This window comes from Rhinolophus ferrumequinum, chromosome X, assembly GCF_004115265.2.
Source record: "Rhinolophus ferrumequinum isolate MPI-CBG mRhiFer1 chromosome X, mRhiFer1_v1.p, whole genome shotgun sequence".
Taxonomy (NCBI): domain Eukaryota; kingdom Metazoa; phylum Chordata; class Mammalia; order Chiroptera; family Rhinolophidae; genus Rhinolophus; species Rhinolophus ferrumequinum.
In genome coordinates this window covers 21,838,085-21,851,436 of record NC_046284.1, presented here as the reverse complement: position 1 = coordinate 21,851,436, position 13,352 = coordinate 21,838,085, and the positions used below count along the sequence as shown (strand labels likewise).

The 13,352-nt window shown below is 35.9% G+C and overlaps 1 protein-coding gene and 1 pseudogene across 1 annotated transcript in view; one reads left to right on the top strand and one right to left on the bottom strand.

Annotated features, from left to right (window-relative positions):
* Positions 1-13,352, bottom strand: part of GPC3 (glypican 3) — a 441,123-nt gene that overhangs the window by 334,572 nt on the left and 93,199 nt on the right. The window lies entirely within an intron of this gene.
* On the top strand, positions 3,792-4,192 carry LOC117030032 (mitochondrial pyruvate carrier 2-like; annotated as a pseudogene).

Sequence of the window (13,352 nt, the reverse complement as noted above, 5' to 3'; positions counted from 1 at the left end):
ATTTGCATCATAGGGGTAGCAGAAGGAAGAGAGCAAGGGTGTGAGAACCTATGTGAACAAACAATGATAGAAAACTTCCCTAACCTGGTGAAGGAAATGGACATGCAATTCCAGGAAGTGCAGAGAGTCCCAAACAAGATGAACCCAAATAGGCCCATAGCAAGACACATCATAGTTAAAATGCCAAAGCTGAAACACAAAGAGAGAATCTTAAAAGCAGCAAGAGAAAAGCAGTTAGTTTCCTACAAGGAAGCTCCCATAACACTGTTACCTGATTCCTCAACAGAAACTTTGCAGGCCAGAAGGGTTTGGTGCAAAATATTCAAAGTGATGAAAAGCAAGGACCCAAAACCAAGACTACACTACCCAGGAAGGTTATCTTTTAAATTTGAAGAAGAGATAAAGAGCTTCTCAAACAAGAAAAAGCTAAAGCAGTTCATCGCCACCAAACCAGTATTACAAGAACTGTTAAAGGGACTTCTTTAAGAAGGAGAAGAAAGGGAAAAATAAACAAACATGAATAACAAAATGGCAATAACTATATATCTATCAATAAGCACTTTAAATGTAAATGGATTAAATGTTTCAATCAAAAGACATAGGGTGGGGGTGGCCAGTTAGCTCAGTTGGCTAGAGCACGGTACTCTTAACACCAAGGTTGCTGATTCAATCCCCGCATGGGCCACTGTGAACTGTGCCCTCCTTTAAATAAAAAAAAAACAACAACAACAACATGGACATAGGGTGGCTGAAAGGAAAAGAAAACAAGAGTTATACATATGCTCTCTACAAGAGACCCACTTCAGATCAAAAGAGACACACAGACTGAAAATAAAGGAATGAAAAAAGATATATTTCATGTGAATAGAAAGGGGAAAAAAACTGGGGTAACAATACTTACATCAGACAAAATAGATTTCAAATCAAAGGTTATAATAAGAGACAAAGAGGGACATTACTTAATGATACAGGGATCCATTCAACAAGAGGATATAACCCTTGTAAACATTTATGCATCCAACATAGGAGCACATAAATATATATAAAGAAATTTTGAGAGACCTAAAGGGAAACATCAACAGTAATAGTAGAGGATTTTAACACCCCACTGACATCAATGAATAGACCTTCCAGACAGAAAATCAACAGGGAAACAGTAACCTTAAATAATACACTAGACCATTAAGACTTAATATTTTTAGAACATTTCACCCAAAGTAGCAGAATATACATTCTTTACAAGTGCATATGGAACATTTTCCAAGATGGACCACATGTTAGGCCATCAAACAAGTCTGAATAAATTTAAGAAGACTGAAATCATATCAAGCATCTCCTCTGACCGCAATGGTATGAAACGAGAAATCAATTACAAGAAAAAAACTGAAAAACACACCAACACATGGAGTCTAAATAACATGTTATGGAACAATGAATTGATCAACAATGAGATCAATGAACAGATCAAAAGATATATTGAGACAAATGAAAATGAAAACACAACTCAAAATCTATGGGACACAAAAAAAGCTGTCCTCAGAGGGAAATTCATAGCAATGCAGGCCTATATCAAGTAACGGGAAAAACCTCAAATAAACAATCTAAACTTACACCTAAGAACCTAGAAAAAGAACAACAAACAAAGTCTAAAGTCAGTAGAAGGAAGGAAATAATAAAAATCATTGTAGAGATAAATGAAATAGAATCTAAAAAAAAAAAGATCGATGAAACCAAGAGCTGGTTCATTGAAAAGATAAACAACATAGATAAACCTTTAACCAGGCTCATCAAGAAAAAAAGAGAAAGGACTCAAATAAATGAAATCAGAAATGAAACGGAGAAGCATCAACTGACACCACAGAAATAGAAAGGATTATAAGAAAATACTGCGAACAATTATATGCCAACAAATTGGGCAATCTAGAAAAAAATGGATACTTAGAAAGATACAATCTTCCAAGGTTGAATCAAGAAAAATCAGAAAATCTGAACAGACTGATTACTACTAATGAAATCAAATCAGTAATAAAAAAAAGTCCTGTACCTGATGGCTTCACAGGTGAATTTTACCAAACATTCAAAGCAGAATTAACACCTATTCTTCTCAACCTATTCCAAAAAATTCAAGAGGAACAATGGCTCTCAAGCTCATTTACCAGGTCAGCATTACCCTGATTCCAAAACCCGACAAAGACAAAAATAATAATAATTAATAATAATAATAATTATTATTATTATCTGACATCCCTGATTAATATAGATTGAATATAGATGCAAAAACCCTTAACATAATATTAGCAAACCAAAGTCAGCAATACATTAAATATGTCATACATCATGATCCAGTGGGATTAATTCCTGGGATGCAGGGTTGGTTCAATATACACAAATCAACTAAGATGACATATCACATAAACCAAAGAAAGGATAAAAATGATATGGTCATATCAACAGATGCAGAAAAGGCATTTGACAAAATTCAGCCTCCAGAGGGCGGCCAGTTAGCTCAGTTGGTTAGAGCGCGTGCTCTTAACAACAAGGTTGCCGGTTCACTTCCCACATGGGATGGTGGGCTTTGCCCCCTGCAACTAGATTGAAAATGGTGACTGGACTTGGAGCTGAGTTGTGCCCTCCACAACTAGACTGAAGGACAACGACTTGACTTGGAGCTGATGGGTCCTGGAAAAAACACAGTTACCCAACAAAATTAAAAGAAAAAATTCAGCATCCATTTATGATAAAAAAAACTCTCAGAAAAGTGAGAATAGAGAGAATATACCTCACCATAATAAAGGGCATTTATGACAAACCCACATCTATCATCATAATCAACAGGGAAAAGCTAAAAGTGTTTTCCTTCAGATCAGGAACAAGACAAGGATGTCCACTTTCATCTGTTTATTCAACATAGTATTGGAAATCCTAGCCACAGCAATCAGACAAGAAAAAGAAATAAAAGGCATCCAAATTGGAAAGGAAGAAGTAAAACTGTCATTATTTGCAGATGACAGGATAATATATAGAGAGAATCCTAGAAAATCACAAAAAAACTATTAGAATTGATAAATAAATTCAGTAGTCACAGAATACAAAATTAATATTCAGAAATTGGTTCGTTTTTACACACCAATAACAAATTATCAGAAAGAGAAATTAAGAAAACAATTCCATTTACAATTTCATCAAAAAATAAAATACCTAGGAATAAATTTAACCAAGGAGGTGAAAGACCTGTACATGTAAAATTATAAGATACTGAAGAAAGAAATTGAAGAAGATACAAATAAATGGAAGCATATACCATGCTCATAGATAGGAATAATTAATATCATTGAAATGCCCATACTACCCAAAGCAATCTATAGATTCAATGCAATCCCTATCAAAAAAATACCAATGACAATTTTCACAGAACAAGAATGAATAAACCTAAAACTTATATAGATCCACAAATGACCCCTAATAGCCAAAGCAATCTTAAGAAAGAAAACCAAAGTTGAAGGTTTCACACTACCTGATACTGAACTACACTACAAACCTGTAGTAATCAAAACAGCATGATATTGGCATAAAAACAGACACACAGATCAATGGAACAGAAAGGAGAGCCCAGAAACAAACCCACGCCTATATGGTCAAGTAACCTATGACAAAAAAGGCAAGAATATCAATAGGGTACAGACAGTCTCTTCAATAAATGGTGTTTGGAAAATTGGACAGATACATGCAAAAAAAATAATAGTACACCGCCATCCTCCTGCCCAGCAGGCCACCATTACTCACCCTCAGAGATGCCAACTGCCGGTGTCTGGGGCCTAAGGGCCACCTACCACCAGGTCCTTGATAAAGTGGAGCTTATGCTGCCTGAGAAACTGAGACCATTGTACAACCACCCGGCAGGTCTCAAAACAGTTCTTTTCTGGGCTCCAATTATGAAATGAGGGCTGGAGTGTGCTGGATTGGCTGACATGGCCAGACCTGCAGAAAAACTCAGCACAGCTCAATCTGCTGTTCTGATGGCTACAGGGCTTATTTGGTCAAGATACTCACTTGTCATTATTCCAAAACACTGGAGTCTGTTTGCTGTTAATTTCTTCAGTGGGGCAGGAGGAGCCTCTCAGCTCTTCCGTATTTGGAGATATAATCAAGAAGTACAAGCTAAGGCAAACAAATAAGAGCTCTTGATCCTTCGAACAACCTACATGTGAATATAACCACTGAGATTCAGTTTGATTAATTATTCGATTATTGGTAAGGTGATGCTAACTGTTCTCATGACTAGAAGGCATTAAAAAAAATCTAAGTTAACTGGGAGCTAATACTTGATTCAGCAGAAAAATAAAGCAAATTTTTAATTTTAAAAAAAGAGACTAGATCACTTTCTTATACCATATACAAGAATAAACACAAAAAGGATTATTAAAGACTTATATATAAGACCCAAAACCATAAAACTCCTAGAAGAAAACATAGGCAGTAAACCCTTTGACATCACTTAACAGTTTTTTGGATACGTCTCCTTGGGCAAGGGAAACAAATGAAAAATAAACAAATGGGACTACATCAAACTAAAAAGTTTTGTCATAGCAAAGGAAACGATCAACAAAATGAAAATACAACCTACTGATTGGGAGACAATATTCACCAATGACACATCCAATAAGGGGTTAATATCCAAAATTTATGAAGAACTCATACAACTTAACACCAAAAAACAAACAATCCAATTAAAAAATGGGCAGAGGACATGAAGACACATTTCACCAAAGAGGATATGCAAATGCCAAGATGTTCAACATCACTAATCATCAGAAAAATGCAAATTAAAATCACAAAGAGATATCACTTCACACCTGTCAGAATGGCTATCATAAAAAAATAAAAAAACAACTGCTGGCAAGGATATGGAAGAGAAAAGGGAACCTTCGTGCACTGTTGGTGGGGTTGCAAATTGGTGCAGACACTATGGAAAACAGTCTGGAGATTCCTCAAAAAATTAAAAATAGAACCACTTTATGATCCAGCAATACCACTTCTGGGTATATACCCGAAGAAATCCAAAACGCTAATTTGAAAATAAATATATCCATCCCTATGTTCATTGCAGTGCTATTTACAACAGCCAAGATATGGCAGCAACCTAACTACCCATCAGTAGACAACTGGATAAAGAAGTAATACATATATACAGTGGAATATTACTAAGCCACAAAAAGAATGAAATCTTACCATTTGTGACAACATGGATGGACCAGGAGGAAATTATGCTAAGTGAAAAAAGTCGGACAAAGACAAATACCACATGATCTCACTATATGTAGAATCAAAAGAACAAAATAAACAAACAAACAAAACAAACAGACTCATAGATACAGAGAATAAACTGATGGTTGCCAAATGGGAAGGGGTTGGGGGCCTTGGTGAAAAAGGTGAAGGGATTAAGAAGTACAAATTTGTAGTTACAAAATAGTCATGGGGATGTAGAGTACAGTATAGGGAATATAGTCAATAATATTTTAACAACTATGTATAGTGCCAAGTGGGTACGAGACTAGTCAGGGGAATCACTTCACAAATTATATAAATGTCTAACTATGATGCTGTACACCTGAAATCAATATAAAATAATACTGAATGTCAATTGTAATTGAAAAATAAAAATAATAAAATGAATTTTAAAAATTACTACCTGAGATATACATTATGGAAAAACGATAAGGTAAAATGCAAAGATGAAAGTTACAATTCCTGATGTTCCCTCTAACCATAGCCACTGTTAATGTTTTAGTGTTCCCGCCCATACACATAACACCCAAAACCTTTTTCTTTCTGGATATTGTATTGAATACGTTTTCTAACTTCCTTTTTAAACTTAATAATACTTCATAAAGATTTTTCCATTTCAATAAATTACTTCTACTTCAAAAAAATTTTATCCTGATAAAAGAATCAGAAATGCACCCAAATATTTATGCACCAGAATGTTAATCAAAGTATGAGCTCTAACTGGAAAAGTCAGAAACCATCTAAATTGATTAAGTCCAAATAAATTATTCTATATCGACACAATGGAAACTATTAAGCCATAAAAAAATGAAGTTTTTGGAAAATACCTAATGAACTAGAATTTTAACAATAAATAAGTAGCAGGAAAAGCAGGTTTCAAAGCAGTATATATAATATAATGCAAACAGGCACACGAACATGGAAAGAAAAAAGACTGGAGGGAAATACACCTAGATATTAACCACTGAACCATTGTTATGTTTGGATGATTTTTATTCTCTTTTCATACTCTCAGCATGTTCAATTTTTCTTTAAAAAACATGCATTTAAATATTACTAAAAAGTCTTTCTTTAAAAAACATAATCAGAAAAAATCAGAATTTTAAGTAGTATTTCCTCTCTACATCCGTTTTGGAAGTTATATGATATGTTTGTGGAAGTATGTTTGTAAACTCTAAGATGATACTACAAGAGTACAGTCATATCATCATTATTAGAGAGGTCCAAGTCGTCACTGTCAATAGACAAAAATTAAATAATTCAGCTTTGGAGCAAAGAACAAAGAAAGGTGTTTCTGAAAACAACTGGGCCAAAAAAATTCAATTTTGTTGGCCTTGGTTGACTTTCCACACCCCAAATGTGCTTTTGATGTTTTCTACTCTTTTCCAAATTAACAGTACCTGATAATATGGGTCAGAATTGGTTCCACAGTCCTTACAATTATTTTAGCTGCACAACGTTTTGTTTCCATAAGGTGAGAAAGAATGTGCCACTACTCTGCCCAATTAGATACACAACTAAAATGTCTACATGGCTGTAGGAGTCAAGTCAAACGTGTTGTGTTTGCTAAGTATGACAAATGAGCTTAAAGTGCATTTATCTCTCTATTCACTTACAAAGCTCCCAGTCCATAAGATAAACTTAAAATTTATAAACCGCTAAAGAAGAGAGCAAAGCTGGAAAACATGACACACAGTCAAATGTCAACTTGGGAAAATATAGGACAATGGGAGTATATAAGATAACTACAGAAAATAGAGGTATAAAAGACAGAATTGTAAAGTGTGTTCACTGGATTACTGTAGCTTTGTTGGATGGAGTCAATCAGCCTCCGACAGAAAGGGCCAGAGTGCATCCACAAAGCTGTTTTAAAACTGAGATCGTCAGTAGATTATTTGCATAGGGTTAAGTGCTTTGTCTCCGCATCCCCACCCCCATTCTGGGTGATAAGAAAATTTACCCAAATTTCCACCCATGGATTTTTTAGGTCTATTCTACGTATAGAATCCAAGCTTCTACAGGGCATAGATAGGCTTGATGTTGTCTAATACAGTCCAAACGCAAAAATCGAAGAACTCAGTGATTATCTCCATAACGTCTACATACAAATTCAAAAATTACTGATATTGAGGTCAATCGGTCAAATGGTAAACTGAGAAACTTGATAAATGAAAACAATGAGGACAATCCAATGAATAGCTCTATATTAAAAAAAGCAAGAATGTAATCCTTATTAGAATCCTTATTATGTTTTGAATCAACTATCACTACCTTGCTTCACTTAAAGATTCTTCCTATTTTCATAGTTTAAACTATTGAAGAAGATAAAGTCATCAGCTGTTTGCTTCTTTTTTCCCATTAGTTTCAGGTGTACAAGACAACACAGTAATTAGACATTTATATACTTCACAAAGTGATCACCCCAATAAGTCTATTACCCATCCGACACCATACAAGTTATTACAATATTATCGACTATATTCCCTATGCTGTAATTTACATCCTTGTGACTATTTTTTTAATTATAGTTGACATTCAATATTATTTTACATTAGTTTCAGGTGTACAGCATTGTGCTGAGACATTTATATAATTTATGAAGTGATCCCCCAGATAAGTCTAGTACCCATCAACTATTTTCTTGTAAGAAGATTTTTGTATACAATCCCATCAAACTGAATATAAAGATAAGGGGGAAAACAGAACAAGTCCACTAAAAGAAAGCACTGTAAAAGAAGGATGAAAAAAAATGATACTTCTACCCCAATGTTTATGGCCACATATCTAAGAAAGAAAAAATAAACACAACGTTTATGAGCACAGTAGCTGACTTTGAGGTAAATGGTAACCTGCCCCTCATATGATAGAAAATCAGGTCAGGTCCACAAGGAGAAATTAGATATCCTGATGGACGCTAGCAGTGAATGATCTCCTCTTGTACTTAACTGAGGCTATTAAATAATTTTTCACTCATTCAACCTCAACAATGTTCACGTGAACTTTCAGCAACCTATTAATATGACTTGAAAGCAAAATACTGATGTTAACTGTGCAACCACAGTCAGTTTCTCAGAAATGTAAACCTACCTTGGCAGGTCACCAACCACATTGGGCCACATATTCACTTCCACAGTTCCATAGTAAAAATCAAAGCCCTACAGGCAGCACTTTATTGCTTTCAGCTACACACACTGAATAGATTACAACAATAACAACCTCCCCTATTTGAATAATGATTTCTAAAAATGAAACAACCAATCGACATTGACGTTTGCCTTGCCTACCTGTTTAGTTTTGCTAATTCAATCTTCTATTTGATAACAAGGAAAAATTACATAATGTGATCGATCCCCTGTGGAAAAAGACCGGTTGTTTTTCCAGGAAATTGTGAATGACATCTATCCAAATATGAGGAAAACAGTCATAAAGACAATGAAAACAACCTATAGTGTAACAACAGGAATGTGTTGCAACTTTTAGAACCACTGGCAGTGATGCCAGAACAAAATTATTTAAAACAAATTGAGGTACTTGTATCACCGTGAATTGTAGAGCTTATTCTGAGATTTAACAACAACAAAAAAAAACAGTCAGGTAAAAATCAGCTTTCCAGTTCAGTATATTGACTTGATCTGTATTACTACATTCTAAACATACCCAGTTGTTTGAAAACCCAACAAAGTTACTTGTTTACTGCAAGGAACATGCTTTTTAAAATCATTAACCAATTTGCAACCATTTGAGAACCTCTCTGCCCTGAGATATTTCAAGAAGGACAAGTCTGTTAATCATTTGGTCATGCTGCAATTCAATATCAGCAGCGGAATCAAGCTTTAAGCCCCTTCAAATTCTCAAATACCTTCCTGAATCCCTCACAGTATTGCAAAGGGCTTTTCCTGCTCTCACTGTGCACCGACAATCCCCATCAGTATTATATGCACACGCACCATTTGTCGCTGACACTCATCTGGAGACACAGACAGACATGCTCCACTGGAGGACTGATTTCCAGAGAAAAGAGATATTTTAAATGAGAAAAACAATCTACCCTGCATGCTCTAATTGCCTGTGTACTGTGTACAATTTGAAAGAGAGGGAGGAAGGGGGTGGTGGGGAGAGGGAGGCAGCAGACGGATTTTAATCTATAGTTTAAATTAATATACGCAGCATTTTATTTTCAAATGTAATCATTTCCATTTAAATTTAATTTACCTAATTGTTAATGAATTAGCAAACGAATTTAGCAACCAAATCACCTCCTAATTGGATACTAATGAAAACTACTTAACTGCTTATTTTCATGTTGATCATCATGTATGATTCACCAGGGTGAACTACACCCAAAGCCTCTGGCTAGTAAAACTGTACTTTCTATTTTTCACTCTATTACCTGGATCCTCAAAGGTTAAAGTGAAGAATAAAGTTATCTTTTTTCTTCCCTGTAGGGTCAGGGGCAGTGTTTTGCTGCAAACTATAAAGCAGCACAAAACATTTCTGTCAAAAGGCAAGGAGATCACCAGCTCCAAAAAAACCTGGACTGTATAAACTCTAAATGCCACTGCTTACTGATGCAATAGTAAAAGAACCTCTCCCCCAAGTTGTTAGCTGAGGCTTCTAAAATCTGCCAGCTTTCAATATAAAGCCTGAAACTAGGCTGGAAAATCTGGAGATGCTTTAGAAAAGTCTTCACAGGATGCCAGAGGGCCCTCCCTCCACTCCCCCTCTCCTGCCCAAATCCCTCCTCCTTTTCCGTTTCTTCAAGGCAGAGGGATGTAGCCAGAGGCAGGGTTTCTTCCTGTGGAATGTATGGCCAATTATGTGTGAGTCCTTAAAGCACTCTAGGCTCCTTTAGTCTGGGGGCCAAGGCTTCCAAATGAGGGTCTTCCCCTCCCCCACCACGATTCCAGCGATAACAATCTTACAATCCATTCTCTTTCCTCTATAAACACAACCCAATGACCTGCTTCCTTTTGTAACTGGTGCCAGACCCTGAGTTGATTTCATCTGCCACCTTTCCTAATCTCTAGCTTGACCTGGGTAACAACCATTTAAATCTGAACCTTGACTAAAATTGTTTCTAGGTGCTACTGAGCAAAAGAGCCCTTAAATCCTGCTACACTTTGCCTATTTTTGCTTGTGAAAGACACTGGACCTTGGACGAGCTCTTTAGAAAGACCATTTCGATGCATCATCTTTTACCCCCCTAGAATGAAAGACAAATAATTTTGCTGATTTCCATTTAAATGTACACCAGATATTTTAAATAGCTCTTTGTGGCTTAGTTGCCAATTGAATTAACAAAAGAAGCTGCCCTTGGGGTACAAATCAGCAAGCATTTACTGAAAACCTGAATTGTGCCCTGCAACTTCGCCCCAAAGAATGAGCAAAGTTACAGACCAAGTCTTTGCTTACAGAGAATTTACTACTTGGCTGTGCCATTAACTCATCATGTGACCTTGGGCAAGTTGTGCAAACAGGAAGGAAACAATGCAGAGGACAGGGTGAAAATGGGAAGATATTCTGCTTGGAGGCAGGAGGCATGGTAGAGGAAGGCCTATCCAATCCCTTGAGAGCCTCATTTCCAATCTCACACTCAGTAGGTCAGAGAACTCCAAATAGCTTTGCCCAAATCTGCTTCCATTTTCCCTTCTCCAGATGGCCTAACATTATATCCATCTTCTGCTAAAACAGGTCCCTAGGTCCAGCAAAAAATCTCAAACCAAGCCATCATTTACTTAAATATAAGTTCGAACTTTGCCCCAAATGCCTTCAAAGTCTACTAGTCTAAATTTAGAAATTTATGTGTATGTGTACACATGTATGCGTCATATATATATACATATGTGCACACACACAGAGGGTGCAAAATAAATGTATACACATTTTAAGAAAGGAAAAAACTGTATTAAAATTGTAATACTCAATATATACCGATAACAAAAGATGAATACAAGTAACGTTTGACTTCTGCAATTACAAGAGGTGCTCAAAGTGGTTACCATCAGCATAATTTTAATACAGTTTTTTTCCTTTCTTAAAATGTATATACATTTTTGGCACCCTGTGTGTGTGTGTGTGTGTGTGTGTGTGTGTGTGTATGAATGTGTATGTAAAGCCCTTCCCTAATCACCTTTTAAATAAATTTTAAAATGTGCAAAAGGTTAATACCTTTATTCTAACTGTAACTTTATTCTGGTCCTTTCAATACTTATAGATCCCACTTGTATTGCTTTCCAATACAATTACAACAAAAGGTTGTAGTGGTATTTACTTAAAAACACTACTGCTCTGCAATCAGCAAAATATCTCTTTTTGTGTAATCCTTCCTATCCCTTCACTTCTATGAGCATTTACAACACCCAGCTTAGCATAGCCAAATCAAAACTCTGTAGGTTTTCTGGCAGGAATTTATTTAAATGAGGTTCTAATGCAATTGGTCATTATTGCCATTCTGCCTTTAAATAGAATTTTACATGCACTATATACTGAATGCATATGTACTGAAAGAATACAGAATGAGATAGGAGAATTTAAAATCAGGTTTTATAGAATATAAGGAATTTAAGTTGAAGGACAAGGGCATGAAAGAGAAGGCAATTATGCTGAACAAATCTTTTAAGTAACTATATTGGGGTAGAAACTAAAAGCAGATTGGGATGTGTTCTAGAATCTAGACACTCAAATTCTGAACACTATCAAGTCTATGGGTAAGGTACTAATTACTGATATTCTTTCCCCAGTACTCCACTCCTCCCTTATTTGTATTCCATCTGAGCTTTCATTACTGAATTCCACTGGTCTGGAGGAAATGTTGTTCTTCAGCCTTGTGACCATAATACACTAACTGCTTCAGATAAATTACTTGAGTTGTTAAATCCCTGCTAAATGATTAAAATAAGGTTGTCTTCTACTTTCTGTCTGTGTCAAAGATATGTTAAATGGTCTTTTAATTTTTTTAGTTATTTAAGTTCCTGAAATTACATTATACAACTCTTATGCAATAATCAACCTGTGGATTTCAACAGTGATTAGTGAGCCTTTATTATGGTTATGTGGTTCATTCAAAAATGAAGTTTATTAAGCCTCTGGTCCAGAGCTCATTGAGATCCCAGAGTCAAGAAAATTTCCCAGGAGTGCTCGTCTAAAAGACCGTATATATATACACGGTCTTCTAGACGAGCACTCCTGGGAACTTCTCTCTCTCTCTCTCTCCCTCTCTCTCTCCCTCTCTCTCTCTCTCTCTCTCTGGAGAGAGAGAGAGAGAGGGAGAGAGAGAGGGAGAGAGAGAGAGAGAACATATTGAGGCACCAAATATCAAAGTTTTACTAGCAAGAGAAATATACAGCCTGGTGCCAGATGGTTACCAGACTTATCATGGTGATCACTCTGTGAGGTATATAAATGTCTAATCACTATGTTGTAACCTGAAACTAAAATAATATTGTATGTCAACTATAATTGAAAAATAAATTAAAAAAAAGAAATATACAGCCTTTAACTGCATTTACCAATTACCTTCAGAAGTTTTCATTTTGGTGAGTCAAGAATACTCCGTTAGGATTGCCTATCAGTTTTCTTGGAGCAAGTTGTCTTCACTTCCCAGAGTCTCATTCCTCAAGAATGCAACAAGCCCCTGGGCCTTCAAGAGATTTAACAAATTGCAAGAAAAAGACACGGCTACCTTACTTGTTGTATGTCTCCTTACCCAATCACCAAAGCCAAGTGTAGCTTTAGGTGGTAACATTAACTGATTTCTGTGATGTACAAACACCATACTAGGTGCTTTGTACATAATCTCTTATTTAATCCTCATAGCAACACATTGAAATGGTTGTTACTAGGAAACTGGGACACAGAAATGAAGCAACTTGCCCCAAATCACATAGATGAGGTTGGTCTGATTGCAAAGCCCCACCTACAATGTTGTAATTGTGTTATCTGTAGAGAGAACCTCAGGGACATTAACAGACAGGAATCTTTCTGAATGAAAATTATAAGTCATTTGTACGTAAACATACAAATGTCAAAGCTATCATCTGGCATTCACTTGAAAGCCCAATCAATGT